The sequence below is a fragment of the Panthera leo genome, chromosome D1 (assembly GCF_018350215.1).
Source record: "Panthera leo isolate Ple1 chromosome D1, P.leo_Ple1_pat1.1, whole genome shotgun sequence".
In the NCBI taxonomy this organism is placed as follows: domain Eukaryota; kingdom Metazoa; phylum Chordata; class Mammalia; order Carnivora; family Felidae; genus Panthera; species Panthera leo.
Window position 1 is genome coordinate 189912 of NC_056688.1, and position 19918 is coordinate 209829.

Sequence of the window (19918 nt, forward strand, 5' to 3'; positions counted from 1 at the left end):
CCCATAAGGTTATCACTGGATGATTTTCAGAAGAAACTTTGAAACTGTAAGTGAGCAGCACGGTATGGTAAAGGTGCTGAATGGATAACATCTGCAGCCAAAGAGAGTCTATCCACAACACTATCATTCAGATGGACGGAAAGATCAAGAGGTTCCCAAATAAATACTCAGGGATTTTACAACCAACAAACCACCCCTGCAAGAAATGTTAAAAGGGACTCTTTAAGTGGAAAAGAAACACCTAAAGTGACAGTATTAAAGTGCAAAACGCAAAAGCAATAAAAATGAGTATATCTGTAAAACATCAGCCAAGGTATTCGCGATATGAAAGGTTTTGAAATATGACACTACATATCTACAACACGGGAAGGAGAGGAGTAAAGAACTGGTTCAAACTTAAACAACTATCAACTTAATATAGACTTCTATATGCACAAGTGGTTAGGTACAAACCTAATAATAACCACAAATCAAACACCACCAATACATATGCAGACTATAAAGACAAGCAATTTCAACTGTGGTACTAAAGAAACCCAGCAAACCCTAAAAAAGAGAAAGAGGAGAAAGGATCAGAAAGATTCAGAAACAACAGTCATCAAGTAATAAAAGGACAAGTATACGTCTATCAATTACTTTGAAGGAAAGAGAATAAATGCTCAAATCAAAGGCACAGGGTGACAGATAGGGGCACCTGGATGGCTCAATCACTTGAGATTTTGACTCTTGATTTTGGATCACGCTATGATGCCAGGATCACCGGATTGAGCCCCAATTAGGCTCTGCACTGAGCATGGAACATGCTTAAGATTCATCCTCACTCTCATTCTCTCTCATTCAATCTATCTTCCTTCATTCCCCCCACCCCGCACTCCCATCCCTGAGCTCTCTCTCCTCTTAATAAAAGGCACTGGGTGAGAGAATGAATGAAATATAGGACCTCTCTATCCTCTACCTATAAGAGAGTAATTATAGAAGTAAATTATCAAAAGAAAACAGCAGTAGCCATACCTATATCAGACAAATAGATTTAAAAATAAAACTCTAACAAGAGAGAAAAAAGGACAGTATAATGATAAAAGGTATAATCCAACGAAAGATACAACAATTGTACACATATATGTGCTCAACCTGAGAGCATCCAATACACAAAACACTGAAAACCTAAAGTAAAGAATTGATACTCATACAATCATAGAAGGGCACTTTAACACTGCAAAGATATCAAGGGAGATATCATTCCATCAGAAAATATACATTTGTGTATTTTCTTTTTTTTTTTAATTTTTTTAACGTTTATTTATTTTTGAGACAGAGAGACAGAGCATGAACGGGGGAGGGTCAGAGAGAGAGGGAGACACAGAATCTGAAACAGGCTCCAGGCTCTGAGCTGTCAGCACAGAGCCCGACGCGGGGCTCGAACTCACGGACCGCGAGATCATGACCTGAGCTGAAGTCGGCCGCTTAACCAACTGAGCCACCCAGGCGCCCCTACATTTGTGTATTTTCTAATAACAGCATGCACATGGGTTCCAGAATTAATGAAGAAATACTCGACAAGGAACTTAGAATATCACCATGTCATTTACAAAGCGCGACGGCAGCGGCACGAGAGGATTCCTGAAGCCTACTCCAAGGGTGGCAATTACATTTGTCTAGCCTTGGAACACATAGAATAATCCTGACCGGCACACACCCTGGTGACTCCACTCAGCCCTTTGGGGAGACACCTACTCTGCTCTGGGGTAACTACCTAGAGCATCCAGGGACCTAACCCTAAACCAAATGTTTACCATAACCAGGATACTTACCCTACACCTACCCCTATATATCACACTAACACTACAACAGATGCACATTGGAGCATGTGCCCACATTTCAGCCTTACATGGAATTCAAAACACTGATGTCGCTTCGACCCTGGTGACTTCCCTGGACCGAACCATAAACCTCTCACAAAACCACGTGGCTAGGGTCCAGAAGTGGTAAAGGGTCACTCGGAATGGAACCTGGAACCTCACCATGTCACTTCCCAGGCCCACCTGCAGCTGCCCGAAAGGATTCCTGAGGCTTACCCTACCAGGGGCCATAGATTTGTGTGAAATTGGAAGCCAAAGAGTGGTCTTGACAGGCACCCTCCCTGTGCCCTCAACTCAGAACTTCGGGGAGACCACTGCACTGATGTGGGTTCAGCGCCTGGAGCCTCCTGGGACCTAACCCTAATCCTAACCCATCCCTTAAATGGAATCCTCCACCGAAGTCTAAGCCGACCTCGAACCATAACCCTATACTTGAGCCCCACTGTCGCATACGCCCTCACTTCAGACCTCGAGGGAGATCATGAGTCTCGGGTTGCAGTGGTCCTGGAGACGTCCCTGGACCGAACACTAACCCTAGCTAACCACGGGGACCCAATACCCCAGTCTGACAACACCACGTGCCAAGGGTCCAGAAGAGGTGCAGGCTAACTTGGCATGGAACCTGGAACCTCAACATGTCATTTCCCAACCCGGCTACAGCTGCCAGAGAGGATTCCTGAGGCCTCCCACAACAGGGGACCAGAGAGGTTGTGGTCTTGGAAGCCAAAGATTGATCCTGAGCGGCACCCTCGCATATGCCCTAAACTCAACCCTCCGGGGAGTACACTGCACTGCTGAGGGGTCACCACCACATCCTCCTAGGAACAAACCCTAACCCTATCCCTACCCGTAACCAGAACACTCCACTGAAACCTAAGCTGACCACGAAACCAAACCCTAGACTTGAGTCACAACATCGCATGGGCCCTCACCTCGGTGCTCAAGGAAGACCACGAGACTAGAGCCTCTTCAGCTCTGGTGACATCCGTGGAAAATATCCCTAACCCTAGCTAAGGCTCTCTCCTCATGGGGACTCAATTCCAACGTCTGACAACACCACGTGCCTGGGGTCCAGAAGCGGTGCAGGCTCACCCGTCATGGAACCTGGAAGCTCACCATGTCGTTTCCCAGGCCCGACTGCAGCTGCCCGAGAGGATTCCAGAAGCCTCCCTGACCAGGGGCCCATTGACTTGTGTGGCCTTGGCAGCCAAAGACTGATCCTGACCGGCACCCTCCCTTGTCCCCTCAACTCAACCCTTCGGGGAGACCACTGCCTTGCTGTGAGTTCGGGGCCTGGAGACTCCTGGCACCTAACCATAACCCTAAACCTACCCTTAAATGGACCCTTCCACCAAACCCTAAGCTGGCCTCAAACCCTAACCCTGAACTTGAGCCGCCCCATTGCGTGGGCCCTCACTTCAGCCCTCGAGGGAGATCACGAGACCGGAGTCGCTTCGGCCCTGGCGACGTCACTGGACCTAACCCTAACCGTAGCTACGGCTCTCTCCCCATGGGGACCCAATCCCAAAGTCTGACAACACCATGCTCCTGGGGTCGATCAGCGGTGCAGGGTCACTCGGCATGGAACCAGGAAGCTCACCATGTCTTTTCCCAGGCCCGGCTGCAGCTGCCCGAGTGGATTCCTGAGTCCTCCCTGACCAGGGGCCCTTAGAGTTGTGTGGCTTTGGAAGCCAGAGACTGATGCTGACTGGCACCCTTCCTAGTGCCCTCAACTCAGCCTTTCGGGGAAACCACTGCACTGCTGTGGGTTCGGCGCCTGGAGCCTCTTGGGACCTATCCCTAACCCGAAACCTACCCCTAACTGGAACCCTCCCACGAAACCTAAGCCGGCCTTGAACCCTAACCCCACATTGAGATGCCCCGTCGCATGGGCCCTCACTTCATCCCTCGAGGGAGATCCCGAGACTAGAGTCGCTTCGGCCCTGGCAATGTCCCTGGACCGAACCCTAACCCTAGCTAAGGCTCCCTCCCCATCCGTACCCAACCAAATTCTGACAACACCAGGCGCCTGGGGTTCAAGGCGGTGCAGGGTCACTCAGCATGGAACCTGTAAGCTCACCATGTCGTTTCCCAGGCCCGGTTTCAGTTGCCAGAGAGGATTCCTGAGGCTTCCCCGAACAGGGACCCATAGATTTACGTGGCCTTCGCAGCCAAAGACTAATCCTGACCGGCACCCTCTGCTGTGCCCTCAACTGAGCCATCCGGGGACACTACTGCCCTGCTGTGGGTTCAGCGCCTGGAGCTTCCTTGGACATAAACCTAACCCTAACCCTACCCTGAACCGGTACCCTCCACGGATACTTAAGCCGACCTCTAACACTGACCTTATAATTGGACCACCCCGTCGCATGGTCCCTCACTTCAGCCCTCCAGGGAGAACAGGAGACTGGAGGTCCTTTGGCCCTGGAGACGTCCCTGGACCGGACCGTATCCCTAGGTAAGGCACTCTCCCCATGGGTACCCAATACCTAAGTCTGAGAACACCACGCACATGGGGTCCAGAAGCAGTGCAGGGTCACTCGGCATGGAACCTGGAAGCTCACCATGTCGTTTCCCAGGCCCGGCTGCAACTGCCCGAAAGGATTCCTGAGGTCTACCCGACCAGTGGCCCATGGAATTGTGTGACCTTGCAAGCCAAAGTTTAATCCTGACCGGCTCCTCCCTTGTGCCCTCAATGTAGCCCACTTGGGAGACCACTGCCCTGCTGTGGGTTCAGCACCTGGAGCCTCCTGAGTACTAACCCAAACCCTACCCCTAATCAGAACCCTCAACCGAATCCTAAGCTGATCTTGAAACCTTATCAAACACTTGACCCTCGGGGTCGCCTGGTCCCTTACTTCTGCCCTCGAGGGAGATCACGAGACTGGCGTTGCTGCTTTGGCCCTGGCAACGTCCTGGATCTAACCCTAACCCTTGCTCAGACTCCCTTCCATTGGGGACACAAGGCACAAATCATAAATCTTCTATGAGAAATTTGAAGAATCCCAAAGAAATGGAAAACTTTCCGTGCTCATGTATTAGAAGAACAAACATTGTTAAGATATCAATACTAACATAGCAATTGACACATTCAGTGCAATCCCTATCAAAATAACATGAGCTTTCTTCACAGAGCAAGAACTAACAACCCTAAAATGTGTGAGGATCCAGAAAAGAAATCAAAAGCCAAAGTCATGTTGAGAAAGAAAACAAACCTGGAGACATAACTATTTTGGATTTGTGGTGTATTAGAAAGCCGCATTCATCAAGACAGTATGGTACGGGCACAGAAACGGAGACAGACGTCAATGACCAGTATATGGAACCCAGAAATATACCCTCAAACTTATGGGAGTAATCTTTGATAACACAGGAAGAAGATCCAATGGAATAAAAGAGTCTCTTCAGTAAATGGTAGTAGGAAAACTGGGCAGTGTGAAGAATGAAACTGGACACTTCTTAAACGACACACACACATACACACACACAAACCCCTCAAAATGGATGAAAGATCTAAATGTAAGTCAGGAACCATGAAAATCCTAGAGGAGATAACAGGCAATGTACCTCCTTAATCCTGGCCGCAGCAACTTCTTGCTTGTCATGTCTCCAGAAGCAAGGGCAATAAAAACCAAAATGAACTATTGGGTCCTGAAGATAAAAAGCTTCTGCACAGTTACAGACAAGAAAGGATCAGAGAAAACATCAAGAAACAATGACAAAACAACTAGTAGGATGGGACTAAATATATACCTATCAATAGTCACTCTGAATATAAATGGACTAAATGCTCCAATCAAAAGACATTGGATAGGGCGTCAGAATGGACAAAACAAACAAACAAACAAACAAACAAACAAACAAAAAACAATGTCTATCTAGATGCTGCCTACAAAGCCTTATTTGGACTTAAGTCTCCTGCAGATTTGAAGTGAGGGAATGAAGAAATATTTATCATGCCAATAATGTCAAAAGAAAGCCAGTAGCAATACTTATATCAGGCAAAATAAACTTTAAAACCGAGACTCTATTTTGGTACCTTTTGGGTAAATACCTAATAGTGACATTGCATGCACCCAATATTTATAGCAGAATTATCAACAGTAGCCAAACTATGGAGAAAGCCCAAGTATCCATCAACTGATGAAGGTATAAAGAAGTTGTGGTGTGTGTGTGTGTGTGTGTATACGTATGTATATGCATATGTACATATGTGTATGTTCATATATACATACATATGTATGTACAATGAAATATAACTCAGCTTCAAGAAGAATGAAATCTTGCCATTTGCAACGATGTGGATGGAGCTCGAATGTATTTGCTAAGTGAAATATGTCAATCAGAGAAAGACAAATATATGATTTCACTCATGTGGAATTTATGAAACAAAACACATGAAAACTAGGGAACAGCCTCACGTGCCGATTGGGGCAGGGAGCATGAGTGAAACACCTCTCGTGCAGAGAGGGGGAGCAAGAATGACCTAACCCTTACCCTAAACCCTAAATGTAATGCTAACCCTAACCCTTACCTTAAGTGATGCGTGCTTCTTCAGCTGTGAAAGTGAAAAGAATCATTGATGAAATGTCACACTTAATGGTGACAACACTACTCCCTCTCTGAGGGGTGGCACTGTTCCTGGGTGACACCCTCCCTCGCCAAGGGGTGAGGAGCATGTGTGAACTACCTCCTATGTGGAGGGACACAGGGCACATGTGTCAACACCCTCCCTCACCTTGGGGGGGGGTTGTGCAAATGTGCGAATGCATGAACGCACTACCAAGTGGAAGGGGATGGGGCACATGTGTGAACACCCTACCACGCTGAAAGGGGCAGGGCACATGCATGAATATTCTCCCGCACTGAGGGGCAGTGCTATTGCGTGAATATACTCTGGTGACGAGGGGGTGTGGAAGCATGACCTAACCCTTACCCTAACCATTAATGGTAATGCTAACCTGAACCCTTACCTTAAGAGTTGTCTGCTACTTCAGCTGTGAAAGGGAAAAGAACCATTCATGAAACGTCACATTTAATAGTGGCATCACTATTCGGTCATTGATGGGTGGCCCTCTGCATGGGTGACCTCCTCCCACACCAAGGTGGGGCTGTGCACATGTGTAAAAACCCTCCCATGCTGAGGTGGGCAAGACACATGCATGAACCATCTCCCATGCATAGGTGAGGTGTGCCCATGAGTGAATACCCTCCCACACCGAGAGGTGGTGGTGCACATGTATGAACAATCTGTCCTGAAGTGGGGACCTACGCATGTATGAAAGCCGTCCCCAGCGGAAGTGGAGTGGAGCATATGCTTCAATATTTTACCACTCTCAGGGGGTGGGGTGAAAGGGTGAACACTCTCCTTTGCTCAGGATAGCAGGGTAATGCGTGAAACATTCCCATGCTGAGAGGGGAGAGCAAGCATGACCTAACCCTTACCTTAACCCCTAACTGTAATGCTAACCCTACCCCTGACCTTAAGAGAATTATGCTTCTTCAGCTGTGAAAGTGAAAACAGCCGTCCATGAAAAATGAGATTTAATAGTGACGTCACTACTCCCTTACTGAGTAGTGGTGCTGTGCACAAGTGTCCCTCTCCAGCACCTCAGGGGGGCAGGGCACATGCGTGAACCCCCTCCCGCACCTGGAGGCATGTGCGTGCACATACCTGAACACCCTCCCAAGCCAAAGGGGACTGTGCGCATGCATGAACACCCTCCTCAGCCAAAGAGGGCAGGGCGCAGGGGCAAATGCCCTCCCTCGGCTAGGGTTGTGGTGCCCATGCGTGAACACCCTCACACACTAGAGGGGTGCAGGCTCATACATCAACACGCTCCCCCGCTGAAGGGGGCTGGGTCCTATTGATGAACACTCTCTCAAGATGTGAGTGGGCGTGGAGCATGTGTGAACACCCTCCCACTCCTAGGGAGGGTGCAGGCATGGCCTATCCCTTACCCGAACCATGAACGGCAATCCTAACCATAACCCTTACCATAAGAAATGCCTGCTTCTTCAGCTGTGAAAGTGAAAAGAGCCATTCATAAAAAAACACATTAAATAGTGGCATCACTACTCCTTTGTGGAGGGGAGGCAGGGTGCATGCCTGAACACCCTTTGGCACCAAGCGTGGCGGGGGTCAGGTGTGACCTTCCTCCCTTGCCAAACGGGGGGTGCAAGCATGACCTAACCCTTACCCTATCCCTCAGGGTAATCCAAACCCTAATCCTCATCATAAGAGATGCTGCTACTTCAGCCATGAAAGTGAAAAGACCCATTCATGAAATATCATATTTAATAGTGTCATCACTACTCCCTCACCACAGGGGGGGCCGGCACATGGATGACACCCTCCCATGCTGAGGGGAGGCAGTGTGCATGAGTGCCTCCCTCCCACACCTAACGGGGGGTGTAAGTGTGACCTAACCTTTATCCTAACCCCTAACTCTAACTCTAATCCTAACCCTAACCCTAACTGTAACATAAGACTGCTTCTTCAGCTCTGACAGTGATGAAAACTATTCAGGAAATGTTAGATTTAGTGGTGGCATCACTACTCCCTTGCCGATGGGGGAGTGCTAGCATGACACCCATCCATCGCCGATGAGGGGTTCAAGCATTACACCCCTGCATCGCCAAGTACGTGTATCAGGCTGTCCTAGAAGGGCGAAAGATATGATTCGCGTCCTGTAGGCGGTTGTTAGGGCTGTAACGATGAGCATTCATAGTAGGGCTCAGGCACTGGTATATGATCTTAAGATCTGAATACGAAAAAAAGCAACCAACCCCTAAGTTATGACCTGGTTAATTTCACAATAGAAGCAATAATGCTAGTATGTGCAACAAGAAGTATTTGTCCTTGCAGAAGCGTCTATCAGAGCAGATAACCATGGAATTACCCATAAGATAAAAATAACCTAACTGTAAAGTCAATATCAAACGAATTGTTGACCCAACACAGATAGGCAATCAAAGAAAAATGAAAAGAAATAAAAGGAACTCAGTGAACACAAACCCCGCCTGTTTACCAATAAAATCACCTCTAGCATTTGTAGTTTTAGAGGCCCTGCCTGCCCAGGGACATTTGTGAAATGGCCGTGCAAAGGTAACAAAATCATTTGTTCCCTAAATAGTGACTCATATGAATGGCCACACGATGGTTGTACTGTCTCTTCCAATCAGTGAAATGGAACTTCCTATGAAGAGATGGGAATAAGACAAGACCCTATGGAGCTTGAATTCACTGGCCTACAGAGACAACATCAATACAACAAATAGGGACAACACATCTCCCCATGGGCCAACATTTGGGGTTGGGGTGACTTCAGGGAATAATATTCCTTCTGAGGGATTTAGATGTACACTTACCAGTCAAAAGTACAAACTCACTTATTGATCCAAAATACATGACCAACACCTTAGGTTTGATACATGTACCCTGTTGGAGTTTCCTTTTGGGGGTAGGTGGTTGTTGTCTCCACATTCAGTGCAGGGTTATGAAACAGTGGTGGTGGGTGTTTTCTCCTCTTCCATAAAGAGTTCCAAGGGGACCATTTGTGGGAGCCAAGCAGTAGCTGGTCTGCTCCTGAATCCCTCTCTGCTTCGGGTTCCCTGTTGGGCGTCGTAGCAGCGGCCTAGTGGAAACATGAGAGAAGATGTCAGAAGACACTCAGGTAACCAAAGATGTGAAGGAAGAACCTCCTGAAATACCATCAGAAGACTATGGGACAGTGACACCATCCACAGTTACAGTCCAGCATCCAGGAGCATGTGGGATGCACTAGAGGAATGCAGTGTTACAGTGGATGAGAGGTGTCCGGCTCGTAGAAGAAATGTTGCGCACCCCTGATGCTGGTTGGGGAAATGTCGTATATGTCATCAGCTACGCCAAAGACAACAAAAGAATAATGGACGAGGCAGACACCCTGCTTCTTCAGGAATGAAACTGAAAAGAGCCATCCAGAAAATATCGGATTGAAAATGCTTTTAGGTACATTAATTTTTGAAAGAGACAAAGAACACAGGTGGGGCATAGGCAGAGAAGGAGAGAGACAGATGGTATCTGAAGCAGGCTCCAGATTCAGAACCATCAGCACAGAAGCCACCCAGGGCTCAAAACCAGACCGAGAGACCATGACCCAAGACGAAGTGGGACACCTAACGCAAAGAGACACCCAGGTGCCAAAGAAAACATCTGAATTAAAAGGAATATTACTGCTACATCACGGATAAAGGGGAGGAGATGGGACACATTCGTGAAGCCCTCCCACAACAAGGGGGATTGCGACCATGACCTAAACCTTACACTGACACCTAATATTAATGCTACCATAAACCTTATCTTATGAAACGCCTGCTTTTTCAGCTGTGAAAGTGAAAAGAGATATTCAAGATTTAATACTGGCATCAGTAATCCCAATCTAAAGAGTGGTGAGGCTCATGGGCGATACCACCTTACGCAGAGGGTGTGGTGGGTCGCATGTGTGAACACAACCCATGCACCAAAAAAGAAATGGGCGATATGTGAAATCCTAACATACCAAGAGAGGGCGCGGTTATGGTGTGAAACACTCCAGAGCAAAGCTGGAATGGGGCGAGGTGAGAACAACCTGCAGTGCAGAGAGACTGGGGTGATAGAATGAACACAATCCCTCGAAGATAGAGGGTGGTGTCCACGCATGAACACCTTCCCGCTCAAAGTGGGGGTGCAAGCATGACCTACTCCTTGCCCAACTCCTAACCCTATCACTAGACAAAATCCCACCCATAAACCTAAAACCTAACCATAACCATAACCCTAATGCTAAATCCTGCCACTACCCTTCCCCTAACCCACACCTAACTCTAACTAACCATTAACTTAAACATAACCTAAACTAACCCTAACCTTAAACTTAACCCTTTAACACTAACCCTCTAACACTAACCCTCTAACTCTAACCATAAAACCCTAGCCTTAATGCTCTAACTCTACCCACTAACCATAAAACTATAAACCTAAGGCCCTCTCCCCATGGGGATCCATATCGAAAGACTGACAACAGCATGCACATGGGGACCAGAAACAGTTCATGAACACTCGGCATGGAACGTAGACATCACCATGTATTTCCAAGTGAGGCTGCAGCTGCACAAGAGGATTCCTGAGGCCTGATATGTGACCCATACAGTTGTCTGGCCTTGGAACCCAAAAAATAATCCTGACCAGCACCCTCCCTTGTATACTCCACTCAGCCTTTTAGGGAGACAACTACTCTGCTGTGGGTTCAGTGCCTGGAGCCTCCTGGGACCTAAACTGAATGCTAACCAGAACTGTACGCTAAACCTCAACCTAAACCTAACCCTACCTCTCACGCTAGACACACATATTTACACCAGACCGGATACAGTTGTCTGTCCTTGGGACCCAAAGACTAATCCTGACCCACAGCCTCCATTGTGCACCAGAGCTGCACAGAGCTGCTGTGGGTACAGCGCCTGGAGACTCCTGGGGCCTAACTCTAAACCTAACCGTAACCCTAACTATAACCTTCAACCAAAACCTAACCCTATCTCTCACACTAACTCTATACCAGACCCATACCCTCGCAAGGGCTCTCACTTCAGCCCTCCATGAAATTCACGAGACTGGAGTCCCTCTGCCCTGGTGATGTCCCGGCACTGAATCCTAACCCTAGCTATGTCTCCTTCCTCATGGGGACCCAATTCCAGTGACGGACAACAGCACGCACATGGTGTAGAGAAGCGGTGCAGGATCACTCGGCGCGGAACCTGGAACATCACCATGTCATTTCCAAAGCCCAGAGGCAGCTGCACAAGGGCACCACTGAGGCCCAACTAAGGAGTGTCCTACACCCGAGGATTGCCTTGACACCCTAAGACTAAGAATGAATGGCACCATCCTTTGTGCCCTCCACTCAACCCTCTAGGAGACCTCTGCACTACTTAGGTTTCTGCACTTATGCGCCTCCTGGAACATACCCCTAACGCTCAACATGACCCTAGCCATATTCCTCAACATAAACCTCACCCCAGCTGTAACACTAACGCTACCCCTGACCTGCTACCACGCATGGCCCTCACTCAGACTCAATGGAGATAAATGGAATGTTGTTGCTTCAGCCTTGCTTATGTCCCTGGATCAAACTGTAACCCTAGCTATTTCTCTATCCCAATGGGGATCCAATTCGTAACGCAGAGAGTATCATGCACATGGGGCCCAGAAGCGGTTCAGGATTACTCCACATGGAACGTGGACCACCACCATGTCATGTCCAAATACCAGAGGGAGGTGCAAAAATGCTTGCTGAGGCCCAAATGAAGAGTGGCCCACATGCGACGCTGGCACTGGTAACCAAAGACGAAGCCTGACCAGCACCCTCCCGTGCGCCCTCCACTGAGCCATCCCGGGAGACCACCGCACTGCATGGGGTTCATCACCTGGGGACTCCAGGAGCTATCCCTCACCTTAATCATGACCCAAACCATACTCCTCAATCGGAACCTCACCCCAAGTCTAACGCTAACAAGAGGCTGGCCTTGGCACCCAAAGTCTAAGCATGACCGGCACCGTCCCATGCACCCTCCTCTTAGTCCCCCAAGGAAACAACTGCACTGCCTTGGCTTTAGCACCTGGGCCTCCTGGAACCTAGCCCCAACCCCAGCCATGACTCTCCCCGTACTCCTCAACCTATACCTCACCTCAACTCTAATGCAAACCCTACACCTGACCCTCACCCGTGCATTGGCCCTCATACAGGCCCCCATGGAGATAACAGGACTGGTGTCTCTTCAGCCCTGCTTATGTCCCTGGACGGAACCTCACCCTATCCGTGGTTCTCTCCCAATGGATATCCAGGTCCTAATTCTGAAACACCACACATATAGGTCAAAACCCCTGCAGTATTATTCGGTATGGAATTGGAACATCATCATTTCGTTTCCACTGCCGGGATGGAGCTGCCCCAGGAGGTTGCTGAGACCCAAATGAAGTGTGGCACACATGGGAGGCTGGCCTTGAAACACAAAGAATAAGTCTGAACTGAAGGCTCCCATGCAGCCACCACTCAGCCTTCCGTGGAGACCACTGTGATGGTAGGGGTTCACTGCCTGGAAATTCTTGGGCCCTAACCCTAACACTAACCACGACCCTCACCATACCCTGAACCTCAAACTCATTCCAACACTAACGCTAACCCTACAACTGACCCTCACCTGCATACTGGTCATCATTCTTCACCCCATGGAGGTAAGTGGAATGGGGTAGCTTCAGCCCTGCTTATGGCCTTTGTCTGAAACCCAACTCTATCTAAAGCTCTCTCCAGATGGTGACCCGATTGTTAAGTCTAAGCATACCTCACACATGGGGTCCAGAAGAAGAGGCGGATTACTCGGCATGGAATATGGAATATCACCAGGTAATATCCAAAGCCCGGAAGTTGTTTCAGAAGCTGTTCCTGAGGCTCAACCAAAGTGTGGCCCACAAAGGAGGCTCGCCCTGGGTCTCAAAGACTAAGCATGACCCACACCCTCCCACGTGCTCACCACTGAGCCCTCCGAGAAGACCACAGCACTGCTGGTGCTTCAGCGCCTGGAGCTACCTAGGACAAACCTAACCATTATATTTACCGGAGCCATACACATCATCCTCAACCTCACCCTAACTCTAAAGGTAACCCTACACCTGACCTGCACCCCTGCATGGGCGCTCATTCAGCCCTCCATGTAGATAATGGGACTGGTGTCGCTGTGGCCCTGCTTATGTCCCTGGACCGAATCGTGACCCTAGCTATGGCTCTCCCCCAATGGGGATCCAGTTCCTAACTCTGAGAACACCATGCACATAGGGCCCAAACCCCTGCAGTATTCTTCAGAATGGAATTGGAATATCATCATTTCATTTGCACAGCTGGGATGGAGCTGCACAAGGAGGTTGCTGAGGCCCAACTGAAGAGTGTCACACATAGGATGCTGCCCTGGCATGCAAAGATTAAGTCTGAACTGTAGGCTCCCATGCAGCTTCCACTCAGCCCTCCGTGGAGACCACTGCTCTGCTAGGAGTTCACTGCCTGGAACCTCCTGGGACCTAACCCTAACAGTAATGGTGACCCTCATCATACCCCTCAACCTAAAGTTCACACCAACTCTAACCATAATCCTAAACCTTACATGCATTAGTGCATGGGCCCTCACTTCAGCCTTCCAGGGCGATCACGGGACTCCTATCCCTTCAGCCCTATCTATGTCCCTGGGCCAAACCCTAACACTAGCTAAGACTCTCTCCCGATGAGGACCAAATTCATAAGTCTGATATGACCACACACATGTGGGCCCAGAAGCGGTGCAGCATTACTTTCCATGGAAAGTGGAACGTCACCAGGTTTTAGAGGGAGGTGCACAGGGGGTTGCTGAGGCCCAACTGAAGAGTGGCCCACACCTGAGGCTGGCCCTGGCAACCAAAGACTAAGTTGTACGACACCCTTCCATGCACCTTCCACTCTGCCCTTCAGGGAGACCACTGCACAGCTATGGGTTCAGCATCTGGGGATTCCTGGAACCTAACCCTAAACATAACCAGGATCCTTGTTGTCCTCCTCAACCTCAACCTCACCCCAACACTAATGCTAACCCTACATCTGATCCGCACCCGCACATGGGCCCTCATTTAGCCCCCCACAGAGACAACGGGACTGGTGTAGTTTCAGCCATGCTTACGGCCCTGGACTGAACCCTAACTCTAACTAAGGCTCTCTCCCAATGTGGATCCGGTTCCTAACTCTGAGAAAACCAGGCACATAGGCCCCAAACCCCTGCAGTATTATTCAGGATGGTATTGGAACATTATCATGTCATTTCTACTGCCAGGATGGAGCTGCAAAAGGAGGTTGCTGAGACCCAACTATAGAGTGGTACACATGGGAGGCTGGCCCTGGCACACATAGTGTAAATCTGAACTGAAGGCTACCATGCAGCCTCCACACAGCTGTCCATACAGACAACTACACTGCTTGCATTTCAGAATCTGGGGCCTCCTTGGCCCTATCCCTAACCTTAACCGTGACCCTCACCGTACTCTTCAACGTAACCTCACCCCAATTCTAAAAATAACCCTACAGCTGACTAGCATTCAGGCATGGGCCCCCATTTCAGCCCTGAAGGGCAAACACGGGACTAATGTCACCTCAGCCCTATCAATGTTCCTGGCATGAACCGTCAACCTAGTTATGGCTCACTGCTGATGGTGATCCAATTCCGAAATCTGAGAGACCACACACGTGGGGTTCAGAAGAGGAGCTGGATTCCTCGGCATGGAACGTGGAAAATGACCAGGTAATTTCCAAAGCCCAGAAGGAGCTGCACAAGGGGGTTGCTGAGGCCCAACCAAAGTGTGGCCTATACCCGAGGCTGATACTAGCCTCTAGAGATTAAGCCTGAATGGCACCCTCCACTGAGCCCTCTAGGGATACTGCTGCACTGCTTGGGTTTCAGCACCTAGGGCCTCCTGGAACCTAACCCTAACCCTAAGCATGACCCATGCCATAATGCTCAACCTAAACTTCACCCCAACTCTAATGCTAAACCTAAACCTGACACGCATCTGCTCATGGGCCGTAATTCAGGCCTGCATGGAGATAACGGAACTGATGTAGCTTCGGCCCTGCTTATGTCACTATACCAAGCCATATCTCTACCTAAGACTCTCTCCAATGATGACCCAATTTTTAAGTTTGAGGATACCACACACATGGGGTCCAGAAGAGGAGCAGGATTACTCAGCAGGATTATATCACCATGTAATATCCAAAGCCCAGATGTCATTGCAGAAGGGGTTGCTGAGGCTAAACCAAAGAGTGGTCCACAAAGGAGGCTCGCCCTGGCACACAAACACTAAGCACGACCCATACTCTGCCATGTGCCCTCTACTGAGCCCTATGGGAAGACCACTGCACTGCTGATGGCCCAGTGCATGAGGCCACCTGGGACGTAAACCCAACCCTAATACTTACCAGAACCATACACATCATCCTCAACTCACTCTAAGTCTAACGCTAACCCTACACATGATGCACACCCTGTGCATGGTCTCTCATTTAGAAATAAATGGAGATAATGGGATTAGTGTCGTTTGGCTATACATATGTCCCTGGTTCGAAACTTATCCCTAACTATGGTACACTCCCGATGCAGATCCAACTCCTGAGAAGACCACACACCTGGGGCCCAGAGCAGTGCAGGATTACTCAGCATGGAATGTGGAGCATAATCATATCATTCCCAATTTCCTCATGGAGCTGCACAACGGGGATGCTGAGGTCAAACTGAAGAGTTGCCCACACCAGAGGCTTGCCCTCGCCTTCACAGACAAATTCTGACAAGCATGATCCATGGGGCTTTCACTCAGCCCTTTTGGGAGACCACATCCATGCTGGGGTGTTTCCACATGGATCCTCCTGGGACTTAACCCTAACCGTGAACTTCAACATACCCCTCAACATTAAAATCACCCCTACTCTAAACATAACCATATAATTGACATACATCCTCGCATGGGCCCTCATTTCACCACTCCAGGGAGATCACGGGACAACTGTCGCTTCAGTCCAGCTCACACATCTTGATTGAGCCCTAACTATAGATAAAGCTCTCTCCCAATGGTCACGCAATTCTTCAGTATGAGGACACCACACACATGGCGTGTCCAGAAGAGGAGCAGGATTAATGGATATCAGATGTGGATTATCACCATGTAATATGCAAATCTCAGATGTAGTTGCAGAAGCAGTTGCTGAGGCTCAACCAAAGAGTGACCCACAATGGAGGCTCGCCATGGCACTCAAAGAATAAGCGTGACTGACACCCTCCCCTGTGTCCTTCACTGAGCCCTCTGGAGAGACCACTGCACTGCTGAGGGTTCGGCACCAGGAGCCACCTTGGACGTAACCCCAACCCTTAAAGTCACCAGAACCATAAACATAAATCTCAACCTCACCCCAACTCTAACGCTAACCATACACCTGACAGGAACCCTTGCATGGACCCTCATTCAACCCTCCATGGACATAAAGGGACTGGTGTTGCTTCAGCCCTGCTTATGTCCCTTGTCCAAACCTTCACCCTAGCTATGGCTCTCTCCCAATGGGGATCCAGTTCGTAAAGCTGAGAACACCACGTACACAGGGCCCAAATTCCTTGCAGTATTATTCGGTATGGAATTTGCACATCATCATGTCATTTCCACTGCCGGGATGGAGTTGCACAAGGAGGTTTCTGAGACCCAACTAAAGAGTTGCACACACAGGAGTTTGGCCCTGGCACGCAAAGACTAAGTCTGAACTGAAGGATCCCATGCAGCCTCCACTCAGCCCTCTGTGGAGACCACTGCACTGCTAGGGGTTAAGCATCTGGGGCCTCCTTGGAACTCTCTGTAACCCTATCTGTGACCCTCATCATAGTCCTTAACCTAAACCTCACCCCACCTCTAACACTAACTCTACACCTGACCCTCACCTGTGCATGGGCTCTAATTGAGCTCTCCATGGACTTAACAAGACTGGTGTAGTTTGGGCCCTGCTTACAGCCCTGGACATAACCCTTACTCTAAGGCTCTCTCTCAATGGTGACCCATTTCTTATGTCTGAGGATACCACACACATGGGGTTCAGAGGAGGAGCAGGATTACTTGGAATGAAACATGGAGTATCACCATGTAATATCCAAAGCCCAGATGTAGTTGCAGAACCAGTTGTTGAGGCTCAACCAAAGAGTGGCCCACAAAGGAGACTCGCCATGGCACTCAAAGACTAAGCATGACCGAAACCCTCCCATGACCATTCACTGAGCTGTCTGGGGAGAACACTGCACTGCTTGTGATTCAGCATCTGGAGCCACCTGGGACGTAAGCCAAACCCTAATAGTGAACAGAAACATACACATCAACCTCAACCTCACCCCAACTCTAACGCTAACCCTACACCTGACCCACAGCCGTGCATGGCCCCTGATTGTGCCCTCCACAGAGATGACAAGACTGGTGTGGCTTCGGCCCCACTTGTATCCCTTGCCCGAACCCTCACCCTAACTATGGATCCCTCCCAATGGGGATCCAGTTCCTCATTCTGAGAACACCACACACATAGGGCCCAAACCCCTGCACTATTATTTAGTATGCATTTGGAGGATCATCATGTCATTTCCACTGCCAGGATAAAGCTGCACAAGGAGGTTGCTGAGGTCCCACTGAAGAGTGGTATACATGGGAGGCTGGTCCTGGCCTGCAAAGAATAAGTCTGAACTGAAGGTTCCCATGCAGTTTCCACTCAGCCCTCCATAAAGACTACTGCACTACTAGGGGTTCACCGCCTGGAACCTCCTGGGTCCTAACCCTAATACTAACCGTGACCCTCACCATACCCCTCAACCAAAACCTCACACCATGTCTAACCATGACCCTACTCCTGAATTGCATTCGTACATAATACCTCATATCAGCCCTCCAGGGCGATCATGGGACTCGTGTAGCTTCAGCCCTCTCTACATCACAGGGCTGAACCGTAACCCTGCTAAGCGTCTCTCCCAATGAAGACCAAATTCCTAAGTCTGATATTACCACGCATATGGGGTCCAGAGGCGGTGCAGTGGTACTCACCAAGGGACGTGAAACATCACCAGGTAATTTCAAAAGCCCAGAGGGAGCTGCTCAAGGGGGTTGCTGAAGCCCAACCAAAGAGTGTCCCACAGCCAAGGCAGGCCCTAGGTCCCAAGACTAAGCCTGACTGGCACACTAACATACGTCCTCAACTCAACCCTCCAGGGAGACCACTGCACTGCTTGGGGTTCAGAATCTGGGGACTTCTTAGACCTACCCCTACCCCTAATCTTGACCCTCACTGTACTCCTCAACGTAAACCTTACCCCAACTCTGATGCTAACCCTACACCTGACCCTCACCCACTCACAGGCCCTCATTTATCCCTCCATGAAAGTGACATGACTGGTGAGATTCTGCCCTGCTTTTGGCCCTGGAAAGAACCCTAACTCTAACTAAGTCTCTCTCCCAATGATGACCCATTTCTTAATTCTGAAGATACCATACACATCATGGGGCCCAGAAGAGGAGATGAACTACTGGGCATGGAACGTGGAGTATCACCATGTAACATCAAATGTCCAAATGTAGTTGCAGAAGGGGTTTGCTGACAGCAAAGCAAAGAGTGGCCCACAAAGGAGGCTCGCCCTGGCACTCAAAGACAAAGCATGAGAGATACCCTCCTATGTGCCCTCCACTGAGCCCTTGGGGGAGACCATGCACTCCTGGTGCTTCAAAGCCTGGAGCCACCTGGGATATAACCTCAACCCTAATAGTGACCAAAACCATACAAATCAACCTCAACCTCAAACCACCTATAACGTTCACCCTACACCTGGCCAGCACGCATGCATGGGTCCTCATTCAGCCCTACATGGAGATAACGGGACTGATGTCTCTTCGGCCTTGCTTATATCCCTGGATCGAACCCCCACCCTAGCTATGTCTCTCTCCAATGGGGATCCAGTTCCTAACTCTGCGAACACCACGCACATAGGGCACAAACACCTGCAGTACTGTTCAGGATGGAATTGGAACATCATGATGTCATTTCCACTGCCGGGATGGAGGTACACAAGGAGGTTGCTAAGGCCCAACTAAAGAGTTGCACACAAGGGAGTTTGGCCCTGGCACAAAAAGACTAAGTCTGAACTGAAGGCTCCCATGCAGCCTCCACTCAGCCTTCCATGGAGACCACTGCATTGTTAGGGGTTCAGCATCCGGGGGCTCCTTGGACCTACCCCTAACCCTATCTGTGACCCTCATCATAGTCCTCAACCTAAACCTCACCCCAAATCTAACGCTAACTCTACATCCAACCCTCACCCGCACATGGGCTCTCATTCAGCCCACCATGGAAATAACAGGACTGGTATAGCTTTGGCCCTGCTTTCGGCCCTGGAAAGAACGCTTAGTCTAACTAAGGCTCTCTCCCAATGAAGACCCATTTCTTAAGTCTGAGGATACCACA

General features: G+C 49.3%; 1 long non-coding RNA gene across 1 annotated transcript; it reads right to left on the bottom strand.

Moving 5' to 3' along the window:
- Positions 1-6832: 6832 nt before the first annotated feature.
- On the bottom strand, positions 6833-9495 carry LOC122199551. The gene is made up of 3 exons (XR_006193557.1): positions 9231-9495; positions 7858-7881; positions 6833-6856 (listed from the first exon to the last, which is right to left on the bottom strand). It is a non-coding gene; the product is annotated as an uncharacterized LOC122199551 (long non-coding RNA).
- Positions 9496-19918: the final 10423 nt, after the last annotated feature.